At 51.9% G+C, this 27,299-nt stretch overlaps 1 protein-coding gene across 5 annotated transcripts in view; it reads left to right on the top strand.

Annotated features, from left to right (window-relative positions):
• The window catches only part of PURA (purine rich element binding protein A), a 121,416-nt gene that overhangs the window by 35,999 nt on the left and 58,118 nt on the right, over positions 1–27,299 (top strand). For 2 of the 5 annotated variants that reach the window (XR_005832512.1, XR_005832511.1), the window contains exons 2-4: positions 11,504–11,707; positions 23,766–23,942; positions 26,112–26,740. The gene's annotated coding sequence lies outside the window, so the exon portion shown is untranslated. Of the gene's footprint in view, positions 1–3,773; positions 3,789–11,503; positions 11,708–23,765; positions 23,943–26,111; positions 26,741–27,299 lie in introns of those variants that run through there. The other 3 variants (XR_005832515.1, XR_005832514.1, XR_005832513.1) reach the window with 2 other exon arrangements.

Genomic DNA, 27,299 nt, shown 5'->3' with positions numbered 1-27,299 from the left:
GATGCCGCGTTCCCTCGTTCCTCCATTCCTCCAAGCGCGGCCTACCTCCGGGTCCGCGGCCCCGGGACAGATTCGTGCGGGACCTCGGGCGGCGCCCAGTGCTGCTGTGGACAGCTCATCCTGCGGCGGTGGCAGCGGCGGCGCCCTGCGAGTCCCCGGCGCCGCCAGGGGGCGAATAGGGTGCCCGCCGGCTCTTGGGACGCCGGGCGCGCGGGCGCTGCGCTCCGGGAGGCCGGGTCGGGGCAGGCGCGCCCGCCAGGACCGTCTCTGCTCCCACAGCCTGGCCCGGCCGCTACTTCCAGCCCCGTCCTCAGGCCGCTTCGGCCGCTCGGGGTGCCCCAGGGCTGGGCGGGGCGCAGCGGCCGGGCGCCCTTACTGGTGGCGGGGCAGCCAGAGCGCCCGGCTCGGCGCGCCACCGGGCTTTGCCGGGCAGACACCCCGCGCTCCCTTCCCGCCGCTCCGCCGCCCTCTCGGCAGCCCCGACTCTGCTCTCGCGGCCGCCCGGTTGCGGGGCGGGTGATTGAGTAGGCCGCACCCTGGGCGCAGCAAATGGAGGACGCTGGCATTTAAGGAGGGGGCGAGGGAGGACGCAGCTCGGCTCCCCGCCTTCTCCCCACCCCTCCGAGGCGGCCGCTGCGCAGGCGGGTCTCTGCGCCCTGGAGCTCCGGCCGCCCGGCTGGCTGCCTCGGGAGAGACCCCGCGCGACGCCGGCCGGCGCGCGCGCTGCGCACCTGCACCTGTTGGAGCGGGCCTCAACCTGCTCCCAGGGGCCGACCTCCAAGGTAGAGGCCAGCCCGGCCGCGGTCACCTACCAAAGCGGCATTTGCCTTTAGGAAAACAAAACAAAAAAGTGGGTTTAGTGGCATACGTCGGCTCCCCTCTGGGTCAGCTAGTGGTGAAGACCGTATTTTGGTAAGTCAGTGGGCTGCAGCCTGAGACCCCCATGGCTCAGGAAGGAGACCTGTCCCCGCCCCCAGCCCACCTGGGGCCTTAGCACTGCTGGGGATCTTTAGTCTTTTTTTTCCCCCTAAAGATTTTATTTTTAAGTAATCTCTACACCCAGTTTGGGGACCGACCACACAACCCCAGATCAAAAGTTGTATGCTCCACCGATTGAGACAGCCAGGCGCCCCTGGATCTTTCCTCTTGATGAGATGCTGTTTGGATAGAAAAGGAGTCCATTCTTTGGGACCCAAATCAGCCTTGATCAAAACATGTCAGGCCTGCCAGAGTTGATAATGTGTGCGTGCCGGCGCGTGTGTGAGCCTCTCGGTGTCCACTCACTAGCCTGCAACCATTTGGGGTAAATACTTTTGTCACTGAATAAAAGAAAGTCAAGTTCACATTTCATTTCCAAGGGAGTCTTTGAAACAGTACCTCCTATTTATTTATTTATTTAGGAGGGGGAAGGGGAAGAGGGAGAGAGAGAATCTTAAGCAGATTCCACACCCAGCACCGAGACCGTGGGGAAGAGTCCGTAGCTTAAGGACTGAGCCACCCAGGTGTCCCTGAAATAGTACCTCACCACTTGCCTGCTACTCAGTCACTCCCATTTTGGTTCAGTTTGGCTTGATTTGGGGGTTGCTGCAACCCTCAACGCAGGAATTAACGGTTAAATGATGTCTCAGTCTGCGCATAAGCTCTGGTTTCAGATCTGACCATTTAGCCCCGATTTCCACAGCAGGAGTGCCAGGGCTGACGCGTGTCAGTCTTTATTCTGACTCGTGTTGCTCAGTAGATACTCAGACAAACCTCTGGGGAGAGGTTCTGAAATGAGTGCATTCCTCTGCCCACCAGCAGACAAAATAAGACTGGTCTGTCAGCTAGGAGGGGCAGTCACTAAATGGCCCAAGTCCCTTTTAAGCTCTGAGATGTGGGTTGGGCTGCAAACTCCAAATCTGTTCAGCATCCAGGATCTGGGTCCCAGGAGACTCTCCCTCCTCCTCAGTTTCTCTGGACACCAAACGTGGGCTCAGAAATCAGAGAGCATGGGTGACTCTGCAGCCCCGGGGGAGCCTCACCTCCCAGGACACAGTGCTCCCACTCTGCTCATAGTGCCAGGCGTCTGCTGCCGGTCCAGTGCGAGATCCCACCCCTGCCCCCTGTCCCATGTGTGTCTGAGACTTCCTGGCTCTGTGAAGGCAAGGAATGGCCTGAAGTCCAGATCTCATGTGAGCAGAAGACCGTTAGGTCTGAAGAGTGGCACTTGTGGGAGCCCTGGCCCCAAGTCCCCAACCTCAGGAGGCTCTTGGGGTAGTGCAGTTTGTCAACCTAGGCTTGACAATGGCCTCAGGTCCTGGCCCAGACCCCTACTGTGCTGCTACCCCAGCTCTTCTTGAGCTTTCCCAGAAGCGAGTGCCGTTCAGATGTGGCTCCCATTTACCCGAATGCAGCAACCTTCCTGCAAGAGCGCCCCCAGTTCAGCCCACCCAAGGCTCATCTCCCTTCTGCTTCTCCAGTCAGCACTACCACCCCCTTCTCAGCCCTGCTGGGGAGCCCTTTGTGACTGGAGAGTTACCTAGAGGAGAAGGCCATGTCCTCCCTGCCTCCCAGATAAGAAGGGATAAAGACATGAGTCTCACTAGCACACCTGCAAAGGCTCCTCCTGCCTCACTTTCACTCCCAGTGAGTCTTCCGTGCCACACAATTCAGTGGGTACCGACTTTGCCAGGCACTGCAGTCAGGGATACAAAATACACAAGAAGTGGTCCCTGCCCTTGGAGAGCTCATGGTGTCTGATGGAGGAATTTATTCTTTAAGTCATTCATTTACCAAAGGTGTATTAAACACCAACTATGTGGGGCACCTGGGTGGCTCAGTCGGTTAAGCGTCTGCCTTTGGCTCAGGTCATGATCCCAGGGTCCTGGAATCGAGCCCCGCACTGGGCTCCTTGCTCAGCAGGGAGCCTGCTTCTCCCTCTCCCTCTGCCTGCCGCTCCGCCTGCTTGTTTATGCTCTCTCTGTCAAATAAATAAATAAAATTTTTAAAAAACATAAACACCAACTATGCGGCAGGCCCGGTGCCTGTGCTAGGGAGCAGTGAAGTGAAAAGCTAGCCCCAACCATCCTGATAGTACCACTATCATGGTCCACAGGGGAGACGGACAGTCAAGTAGAGAATTACGAGCTACACTAGAGAATCACAGGCTCCCTTAAGCACAGGTGAAGAGGGTAGAGAGAAATTCTGAGTGGGAGGGGCAGTGGGAGGTGCCAGACGGGGACATATACCTGGCAGAATCGGGTATGGTGCTTGCCTTTCTCCCGAAACAGAACCCCAAAGCTTCCAGAATGTTCCTCCCTATACCCTGACCCTCACCCCCACGCCCAGGGAACCTGGCAGCCCTTGCACGTGGCTCCATCTCTGAGGATGCCAGGCACCTCTCTTTGGCCACGTGGTGCCCCACATAGCCACTGACTCAAGTTTCCAGGCCAGCAGATGGGTGGGGCTTCAGGGTGTGGGGCGGCTGTGTCCCAGCCTCCTGAGCTCCATCTGCGGAGCTGGGATCAGGGCATTTAATAAAAGAACCCCTAGGAGAGGAGCGGTGAGGTTTGGCACAGTCACATTCATGCTCCCTGCCACTCCACTGGGTCTCTGGCCATCTCGTTATACAAGGCCTGGCCAGGCTAAATCCCCGACCCTCATCCCTCAGGAGAGGAGCAGCAAAGACCCTGGGCCGGAACTCAGCCAACAAAACAGCCATTCCAGACACCTGGATCCACCTGGCTTTGGCTCCTCTTCCACTTCCCATTCTGGCCTGCGTCGGGGTGGGACAGGCTACCGACCTCCAGGTAAGGACCGCACTGCCCAGAGAGCCAGGGGGTCCCCCGGGAACACCAGTATCATGGCAAAGAGGCCAGAGGCAGCCCCTCTGAGGCTCATCCCACCTGCAAACTGGCGCAGAGAAGGCTGCGGGTCTCTCTGCCCCCTCTGAATGGCGGTGCGGAGCCCAGTGCCTCCCATGTCTGGCGGCTGGGGGTTGCTGTCCACTGTGGGAGGCTTGACTCAGGCCTCAGCCTTAAAGGGCAGCCATGTGGCCAGGGCCACCAGCTGACCTCTGTCGTTGGGCATAGCTGCTCTCTCCTCCTCCTTGGTCTCCTCTGGGCGGCCTGCCTGGGAACGCCAGGGTCCCCCAGCTGACAGCCAGGTGCCCATATGCCACAGCTGCAGGTTAGCCAGCGGCAGCCTCCAGGAGATGAGGCGTAGACCCTCAGGCAGTTGTGTCTCCTGCATTTTGCTTCTTTTTGTCTTTACGGATGTGGATGAGACCGATGTGTGTGTCGCGGGGGCAGGTGTAACCCCTTGTGCTACTCCTCCCGGTGAGGCCAAAGCCTGGAACTTACGGGGGTGCTTGATGCCCCTGCTTCCCTTCGTGGCTCCGACCGTTAGGGAAGCGGGTCTCTCCGCCTCCCCCTCCTGCCACCATCACGGTGGCTACAAAGCTTTGTAGGTGGATTTGGGGGCCCTTGAGGCCCCCAGCACAGGGAAAGGGGCCCCTTCTGCTGCTGGCGTCATTGTCCACTTGTCATCTCTATGGCGAGAAAAGCTGGAGAATCCCCATTGCAAAGCCAGAAGCATGGCCCTGAGCAAAGGTGTGATCCCTGTTACCACTTGTCTGGCCAGGCCTGCATCCCAGCCCACTCTCCAGCCGCTGCAGTGGCCTGCAGACCGGGGCCGCTGGATCGTGGGCGGCAGGGCTGCCCACCTGTGTGAGTTTCCCACGTGCAGAAGATGTAACAAGGCCTCCGTGAGCTTTTGAACGTGGAAGAGGTAAAGACAACAGCAGGACCACCTGGGCTCCAGGCAAGGGGTGGGGCAGAAAAGGAGAGCACCCCCTACCTTAGAGCCTGGTGGGCCCTCTCCTCTCACTTCAGGTAATTGAGCCCCTCTTTAAGGGATTATAAATCTTCAACAAATTCGGGCTCTGTTAGGTCGGACAGCGTTAAAGTATCCTGGGTAGATGCTAGGGACACACATAGTAATGAGAGGAATACTGTCATTTATTATTCCCTTAACACGTGCACTCCGAGCTCCAGGAATTATGTGAATGTTCCTATTCAATCCTTATAACTTTCTAAGAGACATGTGCTATCATTATCCCCATTTCATAGCTCAGGAAACTGAGGCTTGGAGAAATGAAGTCACTAGCCCAAGGTCACACACGGCTAATTAGGATTAAAACACATGCCTGTTTTCTCCAGGGTTCATACCTTCCATCCCTCCTACCTACCATCTCCCAGGGCCCTGAGCTGGGGGAGGGAGGGGCAGTGGAGAGGCGGCCATGCCGGCCTCCACACAGATTGTCTGTGTCTTCTGGTCTTGGGGACGGTGGCCCGATGGTGGGCAATGAGGCCTCCAGACATCATGGCAGGGAGGGAGGTGGCAGCTCGCCCGTGTTTCTGATGGCTGAGCTCCCCTGCTGCTTGGGCTAACCTACTCTGCCCCCCACCTTGGCCTAGGCAGTGATTTCTCAGACCCTGGCACCTGGCAGTCAGTTATGAGACTGAGGACTTACCCATAAGGTCAGAGGTGACTTCTGGGCCCAAAGTCAAATAAAAGTGGGCAGAGAACCTGCCACTAAAGACACTTGTTTGTCCCTTGTGTCCAGGAGCCTCCCTGGACACCCTGCCCCGTGTCCCAGAGCTGCCCTGGCTTCTGCCCTGGGGGAAGGTGTGGCCCTACGGAGGGGGCAGGCTAGGGATGAGGGGTGCAGAACCGCCGCACATAGGGTGCCCTCCCCTCACCAGAGGAGATCACAAACCTTTGGGAAAGAGAGTCACCCCTGGTCCAGAGTCATCAGGGGAGAGAAAGGGATCCTTCTGGGGATTATTACATTCAGTCCTTAGAGTGACCCAGAGAAGGTGCTGGAATGATCCATTTCACAGAAGAGGAAAGCTACGGCAGACCCCTTCAGCGGGCTTTCGGCCCTATGGTCAGTTCCTCTACTGCACCACCTCCCCAGCCCTTATTAGGTCTTGATGGCGGGAGGACAGAGGGGGGTGTTGGGGTTGAGGGAAAGAGAAAGGGGAGCTCAAATCCAGGACTTTGGGAAGAGGCCAGAGTCAGCCCGCCCTCACCCCCACATGCACAATAAACTCTGAGCTCCTGAAGCCACGAATGAGGTTGATCACCGCTCACGGACTGAGTCGAGTGGGGCGCCTTCCACAGGCAGGTCCTGTGTGGGTGCCAGAGCCCAGCAGCGGCACCAGCCTCGTCCTCAGGCAGGTGGCAGTGGTGAGAGGGAACAGACACTTCACAAAGCACCTACTCCGGGGATAGCAGGCATGCTAGATGACATGGACAGCCAGCCAGCCCCGCTTGGGGCAGGGAGGAGTCAGCAGGGCGTCCCGGGGAGTCCTAAAGAAAGAGTAGGAATTAACTTAGTGAAACAAATTGATAAGCAGTGGGGGTGGGCAGAGAGCATACCAGCAAGGACCAGGGATGCTTAAGTCCTTTGAGGCTGCTGAGAAATGGGGTTGAGGTGGGCAGAGGCAAGAGGAGAGGGCTGTGGGTGGGCAGGCCAGAAATCACAGACCTTAAAGGCAGGGCTTATGGGTTCCCAAGCCTGAGGAACCGGGGACAGCCAGACACCCTCCCACAATCTCCCCACGGACATCGCTGTGAACTGGACCGGGAACATTCCAGCGTAATCGAAGCGCAGATCGGCAAGTTCCAGAGGCTCCACACACTGGGGCCAACTTCCCTCCACCCCTGTCCCCCGGAGCTTGCCTGCTCCTCACCCAGCCAGGCTGGAGTGGGGGATCCCAGGTCCTCTGAGATTCCTCAGAAGTCTCTGGAGGCCCAAAGTTTTCCCTCACCAGATTCTGGGGGAGCTGGGCTGGGATGGAGAGGAGAGGAGTGGGAATGGAGTCAGAGGCCGCACCTGGAGGAGGAGCGGAAAGATCCTGCCTGAGGAACAGGACTTGGGAGTAATCAGGTTCTCAAGAGGCCGCTGCTCAGGCTGGTATTTCTAGAAAAGGCTAAAGGGCAGGACTTCAGCCCCAACGTGAGCACCTGAGTGCAAGCCAGCATTGCTGCCCTCCATGAGTCCAGCTCTGGCCTGCTCTCAGGTGGGCGTGGAAGGGAGGGCAGAGACAAGGATATGAAGCCCTGGAAAAGGGGTGTTGGTTGGCCAACTGGACTGCAGACTCTGTTTTCAATTCACAATTTGTATTTTTTGTGTGTGTGTGTGAAAGCTTCCATTCTTTTATTAACAGTAGCAGGCTATTGAGGCAGCACTTTTCATAAGCAGGTGGCAGGGTGTGAGGACAGGTATCTTAAATACACTACCTAATGTCACCAATTTCTACCTGAGATTAAAAAGACGGAGATGGCCCCTTCCCTTTTTATAGATTGGAGAACCTCCTCTATCCCCTCCCCCAGCTCCCCCCTTCTCCCCTCTCGATCCCTGGCACCCAGAAGCTGGTCTGTGGCACTGGCAAAACGTAAAGACAGAGAATCAGTGAGAGGGAAGAAAGAGAGATTAGGCCGCCTCAGGAGAAGGGGTCCCCACCCCACCTCCCAGGCTGGCCAGGTAAGTAGGGGGGAATGCTGGGGTGAGCTGGGGGTGGGTGACTCCCCTCGGCAGGACCTCTGGGCTTCCTGTATCAGACCCAAGGACCTGGTGTCATTAGCAGCAGACTGGGCAGGGAGGAAACCTCCCCTAGCCGCCCTGGCTGACCCGCATCTGGAGGCTGGCCAAATTGCCCAACTCTGTGTGGCCTTATCTCCAAGCCTTCCTCAGTGACAGTGGCAGTAGCCACAGCAAAAAAGATCAGATCATTTCCAATTCATCATCTTTTTAAATCCTCACAAACCTCGTGAGTGTTTAATGAACCCCATTTTACAGATGAGGCAACTGAGGCTCAGAGGCGTTCAGGGACCTCCCAAAGCCACACAGTTTCTAAGTGACAGTGTCAGGACTCACACTTGGTCTGACTGACTCCAACGCCTAGAGAGGGTGGGTGAAGCTGGGCCAACATTGCTCCTGCCCCACCCTGCCAGCTCACTCCCAAACCCGAGGCCTTACAGGGCGGCATCGTCTGTGGCCCATCTGACCTCTGCTTATCTTTTTTTTTTTTTTTAATCTCTGTGTATCTTGAACCCAGTTCTGCCCAGGTCCTGGCCCACCCTTCCAGAGCTGGGGAGGGAGCAGGATGGCTCAAGAAGTTTCTACCACTCCTCCACCCTCAATGCCCCCAACCCCACAGTTGTTTAAAACACACAGGACGCCAAGATCTTATCTGTCTAAGCCTTGTTCATTGTGCTTATAACACACTTGGCACGTGTCTCCAAAGTGAGGGCTGCTTGGGTATTTCACGGGGAGGGGAGCAAGTGGCAGTCAGTGCAGCCTGGCACGTGGGACGGGGCCCAAGCTCCGCTTGGCTCACTGACTGGGCCCAGCCTGGCCAGCATCAGCGTCACACCCACGTCAGAGTAGCCATGGTCACTTTTGTTAGTTGAGATTACGGCACTCGACCAGGAAAAAGAGAGGAGGGAAGGGGCCCAGCCCAACAGGCCAAAGTGGGTGAGGGAGGGGGCACCACAAAATCCTGGGGGCAGAGTTGAGCAGAGATGTGTGGCTCCGGCTGGCAGGACGGCATGCCAGGGTTCTGGAGGTGGTCTCCACACCCACCGGCCCCGGGGCTTCTCGCCCTGCTTCCCCACTGCTTCCTGCTCTGCCCCATCAGAGGGTAAGACCTGCCGACAAAGACAGGGACAGGCCCCCACCAGCCTCAGCTTCCTGTGCCTGTTCACAGAAGAAACCAAACCAGAACTGCCAAGGGGAGGTCCCAGTGGAAAGGCCCTCTCGGCCCAAGATGGCCAGCCTCGGCCGACACCTGCCTTGAGCACTCGGGCTTCGGCCTCCGTGAGGCTTCCTTCCCCAACAACAACAGCCGCAGCAATAATAATATTGCCTAATACTCACCCAGTGCTTATTGTGTCCTGGGCCCTGGGCCCAGCACCCACCCTGATTATCCCTCCCGAATCCCCCAAAAGACCTCCAGAGACGGGGGCCATTTTCATCTTAATTTTACAGGTGAGGAAACAAATTCAGAGAGGTTAAGTGACACGTGCAAAATGGCCCAGCATGTGAGGGGTCGAGGTGTGAAGCCAGATCCCGGAATTAGAAGTCTTAACCCCAAGGCTGGAGCCAGGGCATGCCTCTCCACTCTGATAGTCTGGGCCAGGTCCACCTGCTCAGGGGGCTCAGGCACTATATTCCCGCACACAGGACTGTCAGGAACCTGAAACCCATCCCCCGGGGGTTCATAGGGCACTCCTTGATTTCCTCAGCACCTGCTACGTGCCAGATCCTGTACTAGGCGCCAAGGATACACCGGTGAACAAAAACAGACCCAGACCCTGCTCTCACGGAGCATATATTCTAGTGGAAAAGAATTAGACAAATATGCATCCAATTACAAATTGTGATACAGGCCCAGAAGGAAAAATACAGCTGGTTTTGAGAGAGAACAACTTAGGAGGACAGCATTGAGACAGCGGGGAGGCCTTTCAGAGATAACATTTACACCCTCGCATAATCAGTCAACCAACCACCTGACTAATCCAGGCCATAGAGGTGGTCAGTTTCACCTGCTGTGATTTGCGTAGTAAAGAGGTTTCCCTCAGTTTTCCCAGCCATTAAGGAAAAGTGCTGCAGCTCACGGCCATTTGGCCATTTGCTGAGAGAAAAGCCCCTGAGTTTCCAGATCTTGGTGACCTCAGAGTAAAAGGTAAAGGGAAAGTATAACCTCACTTAGTTGTGTGGATAAAACGGAAGGGCAGGGTCCCCCACGCCCTGATCGGTGATAGAGCGGCTCGTCCCGGGCCTTGCTTCCCCGCCCTCGGAAGTGTGGTGCTCTGTCGCCACCTGGTGGACGTAACGGACCATGCAGGGGGCGGCCAAGCTCCCCCGTCTGGGGTAGGATTCGGAATGTGGCTTCCTTCGGGCGGAGGCCGAAAAAGAGGCAGTGGGTTTAGGTGACTTCCTGTCAAGGGGCGGGGCTGAGGAGAAGGAGCGAGGGTGGATGGGGAACTGCTGCTTGAAAGTCAACTGACTGGAGGCCTACAATGGCCCCATTGTGTCCGGGGCCTTGACCTTGATTTCCTGCCACTCTCATCTCCAGCGTGGCATCACCCGGGTCTGATTGGCCGGGAGTCCACTCCGCGATAGTGGGCGGGCCCCGGGGCTGGAACCCGAGAGACCGGCTCCCCGGAGGTCGAGACTGGCTCAGTCCCCCAGGACGCCCAGGGAAAGTAGACACCTCTCAGAAGTCCTTTCCTCCTCCCTCTGCACCGTCAGGAGTGTCGGGGCCAGAACCGCGGGCTCTCTCGTGGAAAGGCGTGGCACGGGGTGGGGGGTGGGAGGTTAGGACTGAAAGCTGCCGTCTGAGAGACCCTGCTCCAAGTTGGTTATGGGATCCTTGGACACAGACTTTACAACCTCCCACCTTTTTTTTTTTTTTTCCCCTGTTGTTTAAGAACACACCCACGGGTACCATTCCCATTGTAAAAAATATTACACAATAGGATAAAAAGCTAAAGCTCTCCCCTTTGTCACACCCACCGCCCTTCTCTGGTAACTACTATTGTTAGTCTCATGGGTGTCCCTCCTGACCTGGTTCAATGGGTATGAATCTGTACGATATGAAAATATGTTGTATGAGTTCGTGTATGGACTCTGGACCTCCCTTTTCTAATCTGAAAACGGGAATGAAAATAATGGAAAAGCCACCTGAGGTCGTCCATGGGGAGTGTTCCGCTCAGCACCTGGCCCCGTGTCCGTGACTGTGGTCATCATTACCATCTTTCTTGTCAGTATCGTTGGGCCTCGGACCCAATCCTGAGGTCTGGATAGAAACCCTTTCTTACTCCACAGCCTGCTCTCCCCTCCTTCTCCCTTCTGACAAACTGTGATAAAAATCTGTGTTCCCTAATGCCTGTGTTTTTTTAAAGCTAGAAAGAGCATCTGGTGTTTTCTGCATGTTCTTCCCTGTCCTTCACTTCCTTTACCCCCACTCCTCCCCTCGCCTTCCATATTTGACCTAGAGGCAAGCACTCACCCCACAAAAGGGAGAACCTCCCATTCTGGGCCAGAGGAAGAGACTTCCACGGCCCACATGGCGCTGCTGAACCCACAGTGACTCTATATAAAAGGGGTCCCCTGGGCAGCAGTAGGGCGGGTGGCTCAAGAGGGCGGGCGCTCTGTGAAAGCCACATGGGAGAGCAGGTAAGTGCAGGGTCAGCTGGCTGAGCACCCCGGGATGTGGCCAAGGGCAAGTCCCTTCCCTTGTCTGAACCTCAGCTGTCTCATCTGTACGATGGGTTCCTAACAGTAGCCACCACGTTCAACCAGTGTGGGAATAACGCAGCACCCGTAGAGGACCCTGGCGCTGAGAAAGCTAAATGCTAGTTATTATTATGCTGAGAAACAATGTGTCGTGTTTATTTAGCATGTTAGGCTTGCAAAGGGAATTGATAATTTCTTCTTTCTTTTTAAAAGGGGCTAGTCCGGAGAAGGAAGTTTGGTTTTGATTGACAAGTCTCCAGAGAAAGGGAAATTCCTTTACCTCCCCTTCTGTCGGAGCAGCCACTTGTCACTTCTGGAGCTGTTGCTGGTCCCTGAGATGGCCCACAGAGCTCCCTCCAGGCAGAGTGGAGGACCTCGCTGTTCCTGGTGATGCAACAGGGAAATGTCAAACCCCGGGTGAGTGAGACGAGGCCACATCAGCCATCAGGCAGGTGCTCTGGCCGAGGCTGTTCCACACCGCACTGCACGCGGTCCCTGTGACGCGGGGGCTTCACTGGGGGAAAAAACATACTGCACATACTAGCTAATATTTATTCAGTGCTTATTAGATGCCAACTGCGTTATAAGCACAACGAACAAGTCTAGGACAGAGAGGCTCTTGCCCTCATGCAGCTTGCTTTTTAATGGTTCGGCACATGATAATTTCGTCTGCTATTTTTTTTTTCAGGTATAATTTACACACGTTAAAATCACCTTTTTTTAGTGTAAAGTTCTATGAGTTTTGACAAACACAGTCATGTAACCAACAACGCAATCAAAGTAATAGAGTATGTTCATTACCTCCTGAATTTTCTCTTGTTCTTGACTGACCCGCCCCTCCCCCCATCCCCAGTCACTGATCCCAGGGCTGTCCTTATAGTTTTGACTTTTTCAAAACAGAATCTTTCAGTATGTAGCCTTTTGAATCTGGCTTCTCTACTTACCACGATGTTTTGAGATCCATCCAGATTGTTCTACCTATCAGCAGTTCATGCCTTTTTTCTTTCAATTTTTCATTACAAAACTTTTCAAATATTAAGTTAAAAGAATAATACAGTGAACACTTATAAACCTACCACCTAGATTCAATAACTGTTTCCATGTTGCTGTATTTTAAAATGATGTCTGTGCATAGGCATATATTTGCTGCACTGTTTGAAAGTACGTGGTAGACGCTGACAGTTCCCCTCTAAAACTCCCCATGTGTTACCTAGGAATGAGGACGACTGAGAAGCATGTCACCCAGAGAAAGCTGACAACAATTCTCAAGTGTCCTCTGCTACCCATCCATTTGCAAATGTCCCCTATTTCAAAACAAGTCTTTTGTAACTTTTTACCCACCTGTCAAGAGTTTTGTCTGAAAAACAAATTTTTGGTTTGAAATAATTATAGACTCACAGGAAGATGCAAAAAATAAGAGTCCCGTGTACCATTTAACCAGCTCCCTGCAATGGTGACATCTTACGTGGAGCTGTAGGAAAATATCCAAACCAGGACGCTGACCTTGGTACAGGACTGTTAATTACGCTGCAGACCTTACGCGGTACTCACCACTTCGTAACCTGCACTCGCTTGCGTGCGTGGCTGTGTGTATAGTTCTGTGCACTTAAATCCCGTGCATGGAGCTGTGTATCTACCAGCACAGCCACGGAAGTAACTGTGACCTCATCGTGGAAGGACTCTAGTGCTGTGTCTTTGTACGGACACCCACTCTGGCTTCATGCCTCCCTGTCTCCTGGTGACTCCTAACCTGTTCTCCAACTCTACAGTCTTATCATTTTGAGAATGTTAGATAGATGAAATCACACGGTATGCAACCTTTGGAAATGGGATTTTGTTCACTAAGCCTAATGCTGTTGAGGTCCGTCTAGGTTGTCGCGTGTATTCTCAATAGTCCCTCTCCTCTAGTGGCTGAGGGGTGTCCTTACATAGACGGACCACAGGCTAGCCGTCCACCAGCTGAAGGACATGTGAATTATTTCCAGTTTCTGGCGATGATACATAAAGTTGCAAACATCGGTGTACAGGTTTGGATGTGAACATACGATTCACTTCACTTGGGTAAATACCTAGGAGTGGGATCGCTGGGTTGCACAGTGAAGCGTAAGTTTATCTTCCTGTGAATCTGCCGAATTCTTCTGCACGCTGGCCGCCCCGCCTTGCATTCCCAGACCCACATGTGAGCGTTGCCACTGCTCTGCGACCTGCCGGTCCTGGCTATTATCCCTTAAAAAAAAGTTTCCAGCCATTCTAATATATGTGTAACGGTATCTTGTGTAACTTTTAAATCAAAAATAAGACCAAGTTATAACTCTTCTTCTTAAAGCCCTCCGGTGGCTTCCCATCACAGTCAGAATATAATTCAAACTCATTTCTGAGGCCTTCCCCAACCTCTTAGAGGCTCTGCCTCTTGCTCTGCTCCAGCCCCGGTGACCTCCTATCCTCTTTCCCTCAAGGCTTTTCGCTTGTGGTTCCTTTTACCTGGAATGTTCTTGCCTCACGTACCCACATGGCTCATTCTCTCTAACATCAGCTTTTTTTTTTTTTTTTTAATTTTTTTTCTGAAGATTTTATTTATGTATTTGACAGAGAGAGGCAGCGAGAGAGGGAACACAAGCAGGGGGAGTGTGAGAGGGAGAAGCAGGCTTCCCGAGCAGGGAGCCTGATGTGGGGCTCGAAGCGGGGCTCGATCCCAGGACCCTGGGATCATGACCTAAGCCACATCTGCTTAAGGCAGATGCTTAACGGCTGAGCCACCCAGGCGCCCCCTAACATCAGCTTCTCAGGGGAACTTGAGGGTCAAAATAAGCCCCATTCCTGCACTTAGCTTCACAACTCTCTTACCCTGTTCTATTTTTCTTCATGGCACTGACCTCTTCTTGGTATAATATGTATCAGTCACTGAACTGGTTGCTGTCTGTCTCCATCGTCAGGGCAGGGCTTGGCTTCTGGCTGACTATCTCCACTGCTCAGCACAATGCTTGGCACAGAGGAGACACTCAATATACTAATACTTGTTGAGTGAATGTGTATCAGAAACGCGTGACCCTCTTCCCATCCTTCTGAGCCATGTTTTACTCCTCTGACATCCTAGCAACCGGCTTGGAGCAGGTGGAAACTCCTTGGCTTAGCTGCTCCCCACGGCTCTTGCCTTCTGCCCAGGGCTTCCCTCCGCACTCGAGGGCCTTGGCCAGCAGGTCTGTGGTTAATCCTGGTGGGGCAACCATTGACCAATGCAGCTGGTGGTGGCAGATACTTACTCCCCTTCTCTGACACTGGGAGGAGGTTCTGGGGTGCAGGATGGAGCCCCAGTTCCCCGCAGCGGTGACCAGCTCCATAGCGTACCACGTCCTGGCTTTCTTTCCCTCCCATCCACTCTCCCCACTCCCCTACGTGTCCCCTAGAATCAGGTCTAGAAATGACTTGCAAGTCAGCTCTTTCTTTCTCTCCCTGCAAGGAGGTAGCAGGGATGGAAAAGAGCTCAGATTAAATTAGAACAAATATATGAAGCTTATAGTCTAGTGGAAGAGACAATAAGCATTAAAAAAAGGAACCAGAATTTAAACAATTACAGTTGAAGGGATAGATTTTTCAACAAATGAAGCTGGAGTAACTGAATATCCAAAAGGAAAAGAGTGGATCTCAGTCCCTCCCTCACAACACGCTTGAACTAGATCAAAGAACTAAGTATTTAATAAAAAAAAACTAAAACTTCTAGAAGTAAAGCATAGGAGAAAATCTCCATGACCTTGGGATAGGCAGAGTTTTCTTAGATCACAGGTAGAACTAATCCTAAAAACGGGCGGGGACAGCATTAAGAATATGAAAAGACAAGTCACAGTATAGAAGAAACTTTTGCAATACATGTATTTTTTAAAAGATTTTATTTATTTATTTGACAGAGAGAGAGACAGCCAGCGAGAGAGGGAACACAAGCAGGGGGAGTGGGAGAGGAAGAAGCAGGCTCCCAGCGGAGCAGGGAGCCCAATGCGGGGCTCGATCCCAGGACTCTGGGATCACGCCCTGAGCCGAAGGCAGACACTTAATGACTGAAACACCCAGGCGCCCCATCAATACATATTTTTGACAATAATTTGCATCCACAACATACAGAGAAATATATGCCTTAATAAGAAGAAGGGAAACAACCAAATTAAAATATGGCAAAAGATTTTAGCAAATAGTTTAAAAGAAGATACACAAATATTCATAAGCACATAGAAAGTTGTTCAATCCTACTAGCCATTAGGAAAATGTAAATTAAGACCACAGGAGGACACCATACACCCACTGGAACGGCTAAAGTTGAAAAGACTGGTAATAAGTGTTGACAAGGACGTGGACCAACTGGAATTCTCTGGTAGGAGTGTGAAATGGAAAAGCACTTTGGAAAAAAGGTTGGCAGTATCTCACAATACACTTACCATCTGCCCAGAGATCTCCATTATAGTTATTTACCTAAAGGAAATAAAAATGGATCCACACACAAGACTTGTACATGAATTGTCAAAGCAGCTTTATTTATAATAGCCCCAAACTGGAAATAGCCCAGGTGTCCATCAACAGGCAAACAGATACATTGTGGAATATTCAGACAATCACTTGGCGCTCAGTAATAAAGAAACAAATCCCGATAAGCGCTACAACACGAATAAACCTCCAAAACATTAGGCTGAGTGGAAGAAGCCAGATAGAAGAATACATACCATCTGATGACGTTTAAATAAAGTTCTAGAACAAGCGAAAGGAGCCCATGGGAACAGGAAGTAGAGCAGCGGTTGGCTGGGGCCTGGTGCCCCGGGATGGCATGGGGATGGGGGATATTGACTGGAAAGAGGGATCAGGAAAGTTGAGTGGGTTTCAGAAATACTCTTTATCTTGAGTGGAGTAGCGGATAGATGGGTATTTGTCAAAACTCCTCTAACTGTATACCTTTGATTTATGCAAATTATACCTCAATAAGGCTGGTTTTGAATGAGAAGTAGCTAGAGCTTGTGGTAAGTGCTCCAAGGTGAAGAAAATAAGGTTTTATAAGAGAGAAAAGTGGAGAAGGGAGACTACTTCTGATTGCTTGGGCAAGGAAGGACTCTTGAGGAGGGGACACTGGAGCAGAGATCTGAATGTCAAGACGGAGCCAGCCATGGAAAGATCTGGGGGAGGTCACTGCAGGAAGTAAGACGCAGAAGCAGGGAGGATTTTGGTGCTCTCGCAACAGTCCAAAGGCCAGTGCGACCGGGTGAAGTGGGTGGGGCAGAGTGTGGCAGGAGCCGGGGTGGAGAGGCGGCAGGAGCCGGTTCATGGAGGACCTTATCAGCCCTGATAAAGGTTTGGAATTTGAAATGAATAAAATGCATATCCCTGTGTGGGTCGATGAGGGCAGAAACACATAAGTAAATAAAGGCAAAATAGGGTCATGGGTGACATATCTGGGGACTGTACAGAGATAAAGGAGGGATTACTCAGCGCTACTGGGAAGGCTTCCTAGAGGAGGTGACATTTCAGTCGAGATTTAAGCAAGAGTAGCAGAGGAGAGAGGATATCCCCGTGGAGAGTACCGTGTCTATAGAAGCCCAGAGACATGCAGCCCCATGGAACATTCGAAGACCTGAGCATAATGTCAGTCTAGTTGGAGTTTTCCCTGTAGGTGTGCAAGTGGCGGGAGATCTGAGGCTGTAGGGACAGGCTTTTGAATCCTGCAGAGATGGAAAAACCCTAAAGATTTTTAAGTAAGGGACTATTAGGGCCAAGTTTACATTTCTTTTTCTTTTTATTTTTTTTAAGATTTTATTATTTGTCAGAGAGAGAGCACAAGCAGGGGGAGCGGCAGGCAGAGGGAGAAGGAGAAGCGGGCTCCTTGCTGAGCAAGGACCCCGATGCAGGGCTCAATCCCAGGACCCTGGGATCATGACCTGAGACAAAGGCAGAGGCTTCACCAATTGAGCCCCGCAGGCAACCCTAAGTTAACATTTCAGATCAAGATCTCCAGAATGGGCAGGTGGAGAGCAAGACCACTGGTTCTGGAGTGAGACCACAGGGAAGGCCTGAATAGGGGTAGGCGGGGCAGGGAGAAGGGCCACACTCTGTTAAGAGGTGATTGGGCCTGTCCTGAAGCTGGGGGACTACCTGGTTTCTGGCTTGGAGGCCTCGCTGCCCTGGGGGATGATGAGTTAAGTAGGACAGAGGAGGAGAAACAGGTTGGGGAAAAGATAGGCAGTTTGAGGCACCAAGGGACCATCGATGCTGACTTTAATGTGCACCTGCTCCCTCCCAGGGCTTGTTCCTTGAGGATCCCTAGGCCCTGGTCCCAGTGAGTCAGAAGCAATGGGTCTAGAATGGGGCCTGAGAGATGGCGTGTGTACAAAGTGCCGAGGGCCAGTCCCGCTCCGACGCTGGTAGACGCCACACCTACGGTCCTGCCAGTCTGGCCGCTCCAGGGGCCTGGAGCTGGAGGCCGCGCGGCTGCACTCTCATCGGGAAGGTGGCCAAAGCAGACCGGCAATTCGGGCGAAGGGGGCGTCTAGAATAAGGCTCTGGATGGAGTGAGAGCAAAGGTAGCTTGTGTCTCTGCTGCGGCAGCTAAAGAATTGCAAGAGAGGGGCCCTGGGCATCCCGTGTGACTCCTGCTTACGTGTCCAGGGAGCCCCAGAGACTAGTGGCAGGGCCAAGATGGAAGCACATGTCTGCATATTCACTCTGTCCTCGGCTGTAGATGGGGGACGCGGTGGGGGTTCACAGAGGCCGTGGTGAATTCGGCGTGAGTTCTTCAAAGAGAGAGCAGCTCCTACTCTGTGCACCAACCAACCTTCACTACAGCTCTGCCGCCCCGGTCCTATTATTATTTGCATTTTACAGATGAGGAGACTGAGGCCTCCAGAAGTTTAGGAAATTGTTCTGGGTCCCAAAGCCGGGATGCAGGGGAACCTGGGCTGGAACACGGGCCTCTGGACCTTTCTAGTCATAGCATTGCTCTGCCTCCACAAGTGGGAGAAGTCACTTTATCTCTTAATCTTAAATGATCCTCCAAGCTAGGGAGCCGGGGCACAGTACGAGTTTTCTTTGTCTCGTCCTGTTAAGTATGTATGTCCTGGGGCACCTGGGTGGTTCATGCTTATGGTCATGGTCCTGGGGTCCTGGATGCAGCCCAAGCCCTGCGTCAGACTCCCTGCTTGGCGGGGAGTCTGCTTCTCCCTCTACCCCTCCCCCCTTCTCGTGCTCTCGCTCACTCTCATAATAAGAAAGAAAGAAAGAAAGAAAGAAAGAAAGAAAGAAAGAAAGAAAGAAAGAAAGAAAGAGAAAGAAAGAAAAGAAAAGAAAAGTAAAGTAAAGAAAAGAAAAGAAAAGAAAAGAAAGGAGGAAAGAAAGAAAAGAAAGAGAGGGAGAAAGACAGGAAGAAGGAATGAATCTAGGTCCTTCCTGTGTTTTCCAAAGAAGAAGCTCCCAGGGCCTCATGGTGCAAACTGAGTTGTCAGGTCCCCGCCAGGAGCACTTGCCTGGTTGGTGGATCGCACGGCACTGTCACCTGCCTCCTGCAACAGAAGGAGGTGGTTGAGGCGGCAGCGGCGGCCAATCTGTCCCCAGCGCAGCGCAGTCCTGTTTGGCTGTGATGAAATCCTCATGGCATATGGCTGCAAAGCTACTATCTTGAGAGCGGACAGGAATGGGATTTTACATGTGCCAGATTTCACTCCCTCTCTGAAACAATCCTTGTAGTAAACAGAGGTTTTCTGATCTTAAGATCTGGAGGATGGGAATTCCTTCACACTTCTCAAGTAAAACTATTGTCTTGCAGAGTTTCATTCTATTGACGGTGCAAATATTTTTTAAACATCCAAGCTCTTCTGGGCTCCCTCCCTTCCCCCAAAAGCCAGGACAGGAGGAGGTGCGGCCAACTCTGTTCCGGCTCCAGACCACCCCAGGGAGGAGACCTCTGTATGTCCCGTGCCTGTCACCCTTTAGCAAATGGGGTGGGGAAGAGGAAAGGCTTGCTGAGCGTGGGAGGCCACTGGGTGGAGGAGGCGAGGAAGGGCCAGGAAGCAAGTAGAATGTGACTTTTAGGAGGAGAATTATTTTGAACCACGTCTTGTGTGCTGACAGCATAATGATCATTATTAGGACCTCAGATGTAACACGAAATCCGCCCTAAAGTTAAATTTTCCCTTTCACGTAAGCGTGGCCTGTCAACCCACCATAGGATGGTTCTATGTCAGCCTCCTCCACACTGGGGGGTTGGAATGTTCCAGCTGCTTCCTCACTCTTACCTTTCATTAAGGACTTGGCTTTTTTTAGTAAACAAGCCCCGTTTTTCTACCTTAGCCTTAGGAAATCAACCTGAGAAATACTTTGTGCAAGAACCACAGCTGGTTTTGCAGCTTTCTACCCACATTTAGTTTCAGAGTTTCTATCCAGAATCTTACCTCCCCAGGGACCCTCCTGGACACACTGTGACCTCTAATAGAGGGGCAGACCCAGGGCTTGAATTATGCCTGGACAGATTATTTTTGGCTTTCACAGCGTTTTAAAAATCAGCTTTCACATCAAAATCCTCTTTGCGGGCTCCTCTTGAAAACTCAGAGAACCTAGCTATAGTGGGCCACATTTCTCTGCGACACGTGAATAATAGTGGCTCCCTCTGCACAGAGTTTGGTCTCTGGTTTGCCAAAGTCCCCACCCCTCTCCATGACCCCCCATCCACATCCTAAGAGCAAGTAGTAATTAAAAGGCAGACATGGAGATAGGAATTTCAGTCTTGACTCTACCACTTACTTTCCATGGCCCCTTGAGCAGGTGTCTGCATCTCTCTGAAGCCTGCTTTTAATCCCTATGAAGAGGAGAGTAAGGCAGTAATGTGTTCAGAGCACTGGCAGAAAAGTCTAGGCTAGAGGAAGCACTCAGCGAAGACTTTGGCAGGTTTGTTTATTGGTGTATATTTCCTGTCAATAACACAGGCAGCTGGAAGGTGTATACAAATGGACCCACTATTGCAAATGTAAGCTTCACATAAGCAAGGATTTTCTAAATCTGTTTTGTTTATTCCCACATCCCCAGAGTTTAGGGTGGTCCCTGGCACATGGTAGGCACATAGCAAATGTATTGAGTGAATATGTGGATTTAATGTTGCCCTGAGTTCTTTGGCTTCATACGTCATGTGCTAAATTATTATTATCGGTCCATTTTATAAATAATAATGCAAATGGACATAACGGTTGAGTATTTCAGGGCAATTTTTCAGAGTTGTTGATGGGAATTTCATGGCCGTACTCCACTGAGTCATCGCCTAAGAGAAAAATGTGTTTTCCTCCAGGACTGGGATCCTAAGATCATTATCCAAATACCAGGCCACTTGAAGAATCGGGGCTTCAAAAAGTCATAATTAAAAACGCACGCATTTACGTGATGCTTCTTGAGAACTCAAGGTGCTGTACAAACATTTAAAACATTAAGTGCTCCCTGAAGCACTTTCCTCAGAAGTAATACTTCCAGAGAGGAGAGCGTATTTAGGTAAAACCAATGGCAGGTTTTATGCCACGATCTCAACAAGGCTCAACCTCTGAGTGCTGAAATTTGCTCCCCGTAGGATGCAACTTTCCTGGAAATACAGGAGAAGATAGGTTGACTCCCAGCTTGATTCAGTGTTAGCTTATTGGACTGTTGTATTACTTGTGCCAAAGGCTGGTGGTTTGGGGCTAGGTGGCCTGTAGGGGTCAGCTGTGTTTTCTGTTTGCTTGGCATCTGCCTCCTAGTTCTGGTAACTGAACTTCAGTTTTCCTAGGGAAGCCATTCCTTGCATACTTCCAGCCGTAGGATTTGGTGGTGCCTAACCTCACCCCCAGCTCCACAGGAGAGCAGGGAGGAGCCAAGGTATCACATTTCCTGGCTCCAGCCACACATACAGAAAAAAAGCAAGTAACCCAAAGACTCTAACCAGGAATGCAAACGCTAAGACTCCAACCTGGAACTCTTTTTAAGACTGTTGGGAAAGAGAATGCCTTTTGTTTGCTGGGACTTTTTGCTGTGAGAATGTAATTCTGACACTGCCAGAGGCACTACTGGAGAATGCAGAGAAAAGAGAGCTGAGCCAGAGAAAGCAAGAGAGGAGATTCCTGGTGACAGTGTTTGAGTGCCTGGATCCAGCCATGCCTGAAACTCACGTTTGAATTTTTGGTTTCAGGAGCCAGTAAATAAAATCTCTCTCCTTTCTTAAACCAGTTTGACTAGCATTTTAGTCAATTGCAATGGAATGTTCCTGACTAGCAAATTAGAATTTGAAAATGTAGATCAGAAAAAGAGGCACAAAACTGGGAGACCCATTGCTCAGATAAAAACCAAAACCATGAACCATGGCCAGAAGCAAACTGATGAGTTTGCCTCTTTTTCCTTGACCTGGACCTCAAATGCAATTAGACTCTTGTAGAACAGTGAGAAAGAGAAGAAGCAGCATAATTGTTTGTCTCATTTCTTTAATACCCTGACACAAAGTAAGAACCCGGTCACTGTCTTCTGGAGCTGGTGCTCGTGTGGCCACGTTCATTGGCTTTGCTTTCATGTGTGTTCATTTGTCTGCCTCCATAAGGAGAAGACACTGAAATAAGCCAGAGGCCAGGTCTTAGTGGACTTCTCCAGTGCTTTAAAACTCTCTGGATTTGGGGCACCTGGTGGCTCAGTCGGTTAAGCGTCTGCCTTCGGCTCAGGTCATGATCCTGAGGTCCTGAGATCGAGCCCCTTACTCAGTAGGGAGCCTGCCTCTCCCTCTCCCGCTTGTGCTCTCTCTCTCTCTCTCTCTGTCAAATAAATAAATAGAATCTTAAAAATAAATAAATAAACAAACAAACAAACAAATAAAAACTCTTTGGACTTAACCTAGAGGAATTCCGCTAGTGCTGGCCACAGAGCCAGGGAGCTCCAGAAAGATGTTCAACTCGTGTGGCATCTAGAGGAGTCCACTTAATACAGTTACTGAGCACTTCCTGTGCGCCAGGCTCCAACTTTCTCTTTTTGAGGAAGGCTTCTTTCCTCCAGTCCTTCGTCAGTCCTTCTTGACCCTTTGGGGCTGCACCTTTGCCGTGACCCCCCCCCCCTTTCCCTTGTGACCAGCCTGAACTCTGCTGCCCAATGATTCTTTACAAAAGACTGCCTCCCATTCCCATTTCCCATTCCCAGGAGCTTCATTGGTTCCCTATAGGTTTCATATTGAATCTATACTCTTCTTAGCCTTTAATAAAACAAATGCCAGGACTAAAAAAGCTCACAGTTTGGAGCATTTACGGGGTGCTGGCACTATGCTTAGGTTTCACACGCATTATTTCAGTTAATCCTCAAAATGCTGCTATAAAGTTGATACTAATGCTACCCCCCCTTTTTTTTCCAGAAGAGGAAACCAAGGCACAGGAGGTCATGTAACTTGCTCAAGTCACATGGCCAATAAGTGCTGGTGTCCGAATGCAACCCTGTCACTCCAGCTCCAGACCCCATATTCCTACCAGAAGATTCTGCTATCTCCAGCACTCTTCCACAACCTGCTCTGTCTCTTACCTTGTTCCTCACAACTCTACAATTTCCGCAGTCCACTTAGGCAGGTCTTACGGTTATGCCAAACTGTCTCTGATTTTGTTGTCTTCGCTATTTGTTTAGTCATTTCTTCATTCACTCAGTCAGCACATACATACCAAGAATGCTCTCTTTTCTCCCACTTCTCCAAGTCGTGCCTTTCGAGGCTCCACCCCACACCCTTTCTTTCATGCCTCCCACCTTAGCCAGGGCAGCTGGCATGGCCTCCCTTTCATGAATGCTGGGGACACAGAAGGGCATGACAACATAGTCAGCATTCAGTTCCACAGGGGCCTTCCCAGGTCTCACGCTCCCTGGCTTTCCCACCAGGAGGCAGATCCCTGGAGAAGGAGTTAAGGAAGCATCTCTCTTTTCGTAGCCAACACAGGTTTGAGCGCACATTAGCCATCCAAGAAACATTCTTTCATCGAATTGTTGAGTGAACCAACGGAATCCAGTGAAAATACGATGGTTTTTAAAAGGGCCTTGTGAAGGGGCGCTTGGCTGGCTCAGCGGCTACAGCACGTGACGCCTGATCTCAGGTTTGTGAGTTTCAGCCCCACGGCGGGCGGGCGTAGAGCCTACTTCAAAAAAAAAAAAAAAAGATAAAACGGCCTTGCGAAAAATCATGAATCTGGATTCTTCCTTTCATCAAGACTTCATATAAAGTTTATGAGGTAGGTGTTATTATCCCCATTTTACAGATAAGATTGAAGCTCAGAGAAAGTGGGTAACTTGGCCACGTTCGTAAAATGGATAAATCTCAGCACAGGCTCCCCAACCACGGCATCCTGCTGCCTCTGCCGTCCTTAGACGGTTCTCCTGAATTCACATATGTGCAAAATCCATTGCGGCTTCTGTGGCTCATGAACTTTCACAGAAAATATGCTTTGTTGGGGCCTTTTACACAGACGTTTTTCTTCATTTCCAGGATTGGAAGGAAACTCACTGCTGTTGTGAAGAAACTTGGTGAAACTCCAGCAACTTCGACCACTGGCCCGCTGCTGAGTCCTGGGACTTAAGGTCAAATTCTAGAAAAGAACCGTGTGGGATGTACAACCTGGCCTGGTCTCTCGGGTTCTCGGCTGCTGCTGGCAACATTCTCTGGGTTTGTACTCACATGAGAGCACTTCTTAACTGTGGACATAGACGTGGACGTGGATTTGGGGGTGGGAAATGTTCTGTTTTTCTTTTAATACTTATGCCCTCTCAATCCCAACTAACTCAGTAAAAGGGGAGCGGCCAGGGACCTTACCGCAAACATTTCTCATCATCTCTTCCCCAGCACAGCTCCCATTGGTCCCACTAGCATGAGCAGCTTTCCTCCCTTTCAAAGCAGTTATTCCTGCCTTAGCCCCCCTTCCTCATCTTGCCCTGCCCTCATTAGAACCTCAGAGGCATGTGCTTGCCCGCAAGGACCTGGAAAATTTTCCTGCCAAAAAGTCTTCCTGTCAGAGTGTACTTATGGTCATACGGTCTCTGGTCTTCCTCCTGCATCAGTGTTTGTAAAGGGTGGGTCTTGCCCCTGATGGTCCGAATATGGTTTTGGGGTGTGTGTGAGTGACCTTTATTCCTCGGAGGTCAATAGGCAATGCTGTATTGCCCTGCAAACCTTAGAAGGACACCATAACCCCGCAGCTCCCTTTCCTAAATCTCTCTTTATCTTGCCCTCCCTTTTGGCAACCGATCCCCAAACCACTGCTGCTTCTCCTTTCTCTCCAATCCCTTCTCTATCTTGGCTCCCAGCAAAGTTTCCCTTCCACCACATCCGTCAAACCTCATTCAGGCTCATTTCTCCCCCCACCCTTCCTGACCTCCACCCTCCCTGACCTCCAGGGAGGTCTGCCATACACCCCAGGTCTCGCTGCCCCTGCCCTGCTCCCAGCATCTTCCTGCACACTAATCTCTGCCCCTTCGGACCTCGGGCTCATGTTTTCAACCTCTTAGTATAGCTCTGTCTGAAGCCATGATTCTTCTTCTCTACCTTTCACAACTGTCTTTTTTCTATTATTTATTTATTTGAGAGAGCGCACACAAACAAGAGAGCAGAAGCGGGGGGGGGGGAGGGGGGGCAGAGTGAGAGGGAGAAGCCGACTCCCCACTGAGCAGGAAGCCTCACTCGAAGCTCCATCCCAGGACCTTGGGGTCATGACCTGATCGGAAGGCAGCCGCTCAACTGACTGAGCCACACAAATGCCCCTCACAACTGTCTTTTCCCCCATTTATATGCGTTTCTTTTAAAAATAAATGTATAAAAGTAAAAAAGTATAACTTGAAACTATTAAGTAAATAGTAAACAGTACAGGTGGTACTTTGATATGAGACACACTACCCATCGGCTCTTGATCGTCAAAGAACATGTCTCAGTCAGCTGCGCATTGCCAATCAGCTGGGCAACGGCAAAAGGCGCTCACTAGAAACTGATTATAAAATAACTTTTTTATCTGTTAAATAAAAAAATTCAACCGAGGAAATTTAAAGGTCTAATTGGCTTTAATAAATGATTCCTAAATCAGGCAGCATCCCATCTACCTAGTAGAGGGGAGTTGTACAAAATAGGTTTTTTGTTTTTTTTTAATAGAAGGTAGGTTGGAGCGAGAAAGTTATTAACAAAAGAAAAGAAAGGATTTTCCCTTAGGGGTAGAGTAGAGGGCTTCCTATGATGCAGATTACTCCACCTTCCTTTGAGGGCTAGAGAGCACCACGTGACAGATTGCCTCATTGGTGCTTATCAGGAAATTCCTGACCTTATTTCTGGCAAAGGTTGACACTGCAATTAGCTTCTGTTATTAAGCCTCAGTTTGGGACTTGGCCAAAGCGACACTGTTTGGGGCCTATGGTTTTTCCTTTTCACAGGTCTAAAATCCCATAGTTTGAGAGGGAAGGACAATATGTATGAAACCTCCATAGCCGTGCAGGGAATAAGAGAGTAAAACTTAAATGAAATTCAATCAGCAAGAAGCCAAGGATGAGATAAAAAGTGGTTGTCAAACTGGGACCTCCACGGGATGTTCAATTCTCACTTTGAAGCTGAGGATCTACACCGGTCACAGAGGTGTAGGCAATATGGCTATAGAAGACGAGGGGAGGACATTAGAGAAAAATCCATTTCTAAAATGAGTAACAAAAAAGTCTTTGCAAGCAGGACTCGCAGGTTTTTCCTGGACTTTGCTCCGGGAGTGTTTTGGTCATTTCTCTCTCTGTTGGAACAGAAGTCCTTTAGGACAGGAAGTCTGGGCCCGGGCCTGAATGAATGAGATCTTATTACATTCTCTAGCAAAGGCTGCACTACTTGCTGTGACGTTTATGACGGAAAGTTGCCAGAGAGCAATCCAGTTAGCCACAGCCCCACTCCTCTCAGGTACAGCTCGGGAACTAAACCCCTGAACTATGTGGGTCTAGACCAAGAAGACACCAGCAGGAGAGGCCTACAATGAACCCTGACTGAGCGGGATACATCGGGGACACAGGGCCTCCCTTCCAGGTACCTGCATTAGCGGCGAGGGGCAATCATCTGGAGTCTTGGCAAACTGATCCAACCTGAAACGAACGCCTGTCGGGAGTCTCAGGTCCACCCCAGCTCAGAGGCGGCAGCAGGGAAGCCAGGACCCCGCCTCCAGTTCCCACCGAGCCGACCCACCCGGAGCGCTCCCGCAGGCGCCCAGAGGCCTGGCGGCTGGGGGGGTGGGGATCGTGCTGTGACGCCGCCCCCCGCCTCGCCCCGCCCCGCGCGCGTTGCCAGGGTGATCAGGTGACTCGGAGCTCGCGGCGCTCGGGGCAGTCGTGACGTCACGCGCGCCGCGGCTCCTCTCTCGCTCAGTGGCAGGTGCGGTGCATCTGGTGCGGTCTCATCTGGTCGGAGCAGGTCTCTACTAAACCAGTGCCCTGCGGGTTCGAAGAGGAGAGGTGAGTCGGGGCGGACGCAGGCCCAGCCAAGCGGGGAGCGGGGAGCGGGTAAGGCGCGGGCAGGGCCCTTCGGAGGTTTGGCGCGCCCGCGAGCTCCCCAAAGAGCACCCCTGGAGCGGCAGGCACCGGGACGGGATGGACCGAGTTAGGCTGGGGTGTGCGCAGCCCCCGGGGAGGGGCCGGGAGCCGGCCCAAAGCCCACTCGGGAGCCCCGCGGCTGTTCGTCCGGTTCTGGGTCGCCGCTCCGCTGTTAGAGGCTGGGAGGGTGGAGATCCTGCGCCGCCCGGCCTCTGGGCCGTGGTCTAAAGGGGCTTCGCGTTTCAGCGGGCCTCGCCATGCCGGGATTCGGCGTGCTCCGACCCGGGCTCGCCACACCCCGTCCCGGGGGACTTGTGCGGGAGGCTTCTGCAGCTCTCCGCCTTGGGTTGCGATTTCTGAGGCGCTGCCGGGGGCCGGGAGGCCGCTCGGGAGCCCCGCGGCTGGGAGCAGAGGCCGGGGTGTTCAGAGAAGGTGTTGGGGGGGGTGAAGGAGTCCTCATTCTTGAGGCGGGGGGGGGGGG

Source organism: Ursus maritimus, unplaced genomic scaffold, assembly GCF_017311325.1.
Source record: "Ursus maritimus isolate PB19 unplaced genomic scaffold, ASM1731132v1 scaffold_5, whole genome shotgun sequence".
In the NCBI taxonomy this organism is placed as follows: domain Eukaryota; kingdom Metazoa; phylum Chordata; class Mammalia; order Carnivora; family Ursidae; genus Ursus; species Ursus maritimus.
Note: the sequence above shows the minus strand (reverse complement) of the source record. Positions and strands in the feature narration are given on the sequence as shown.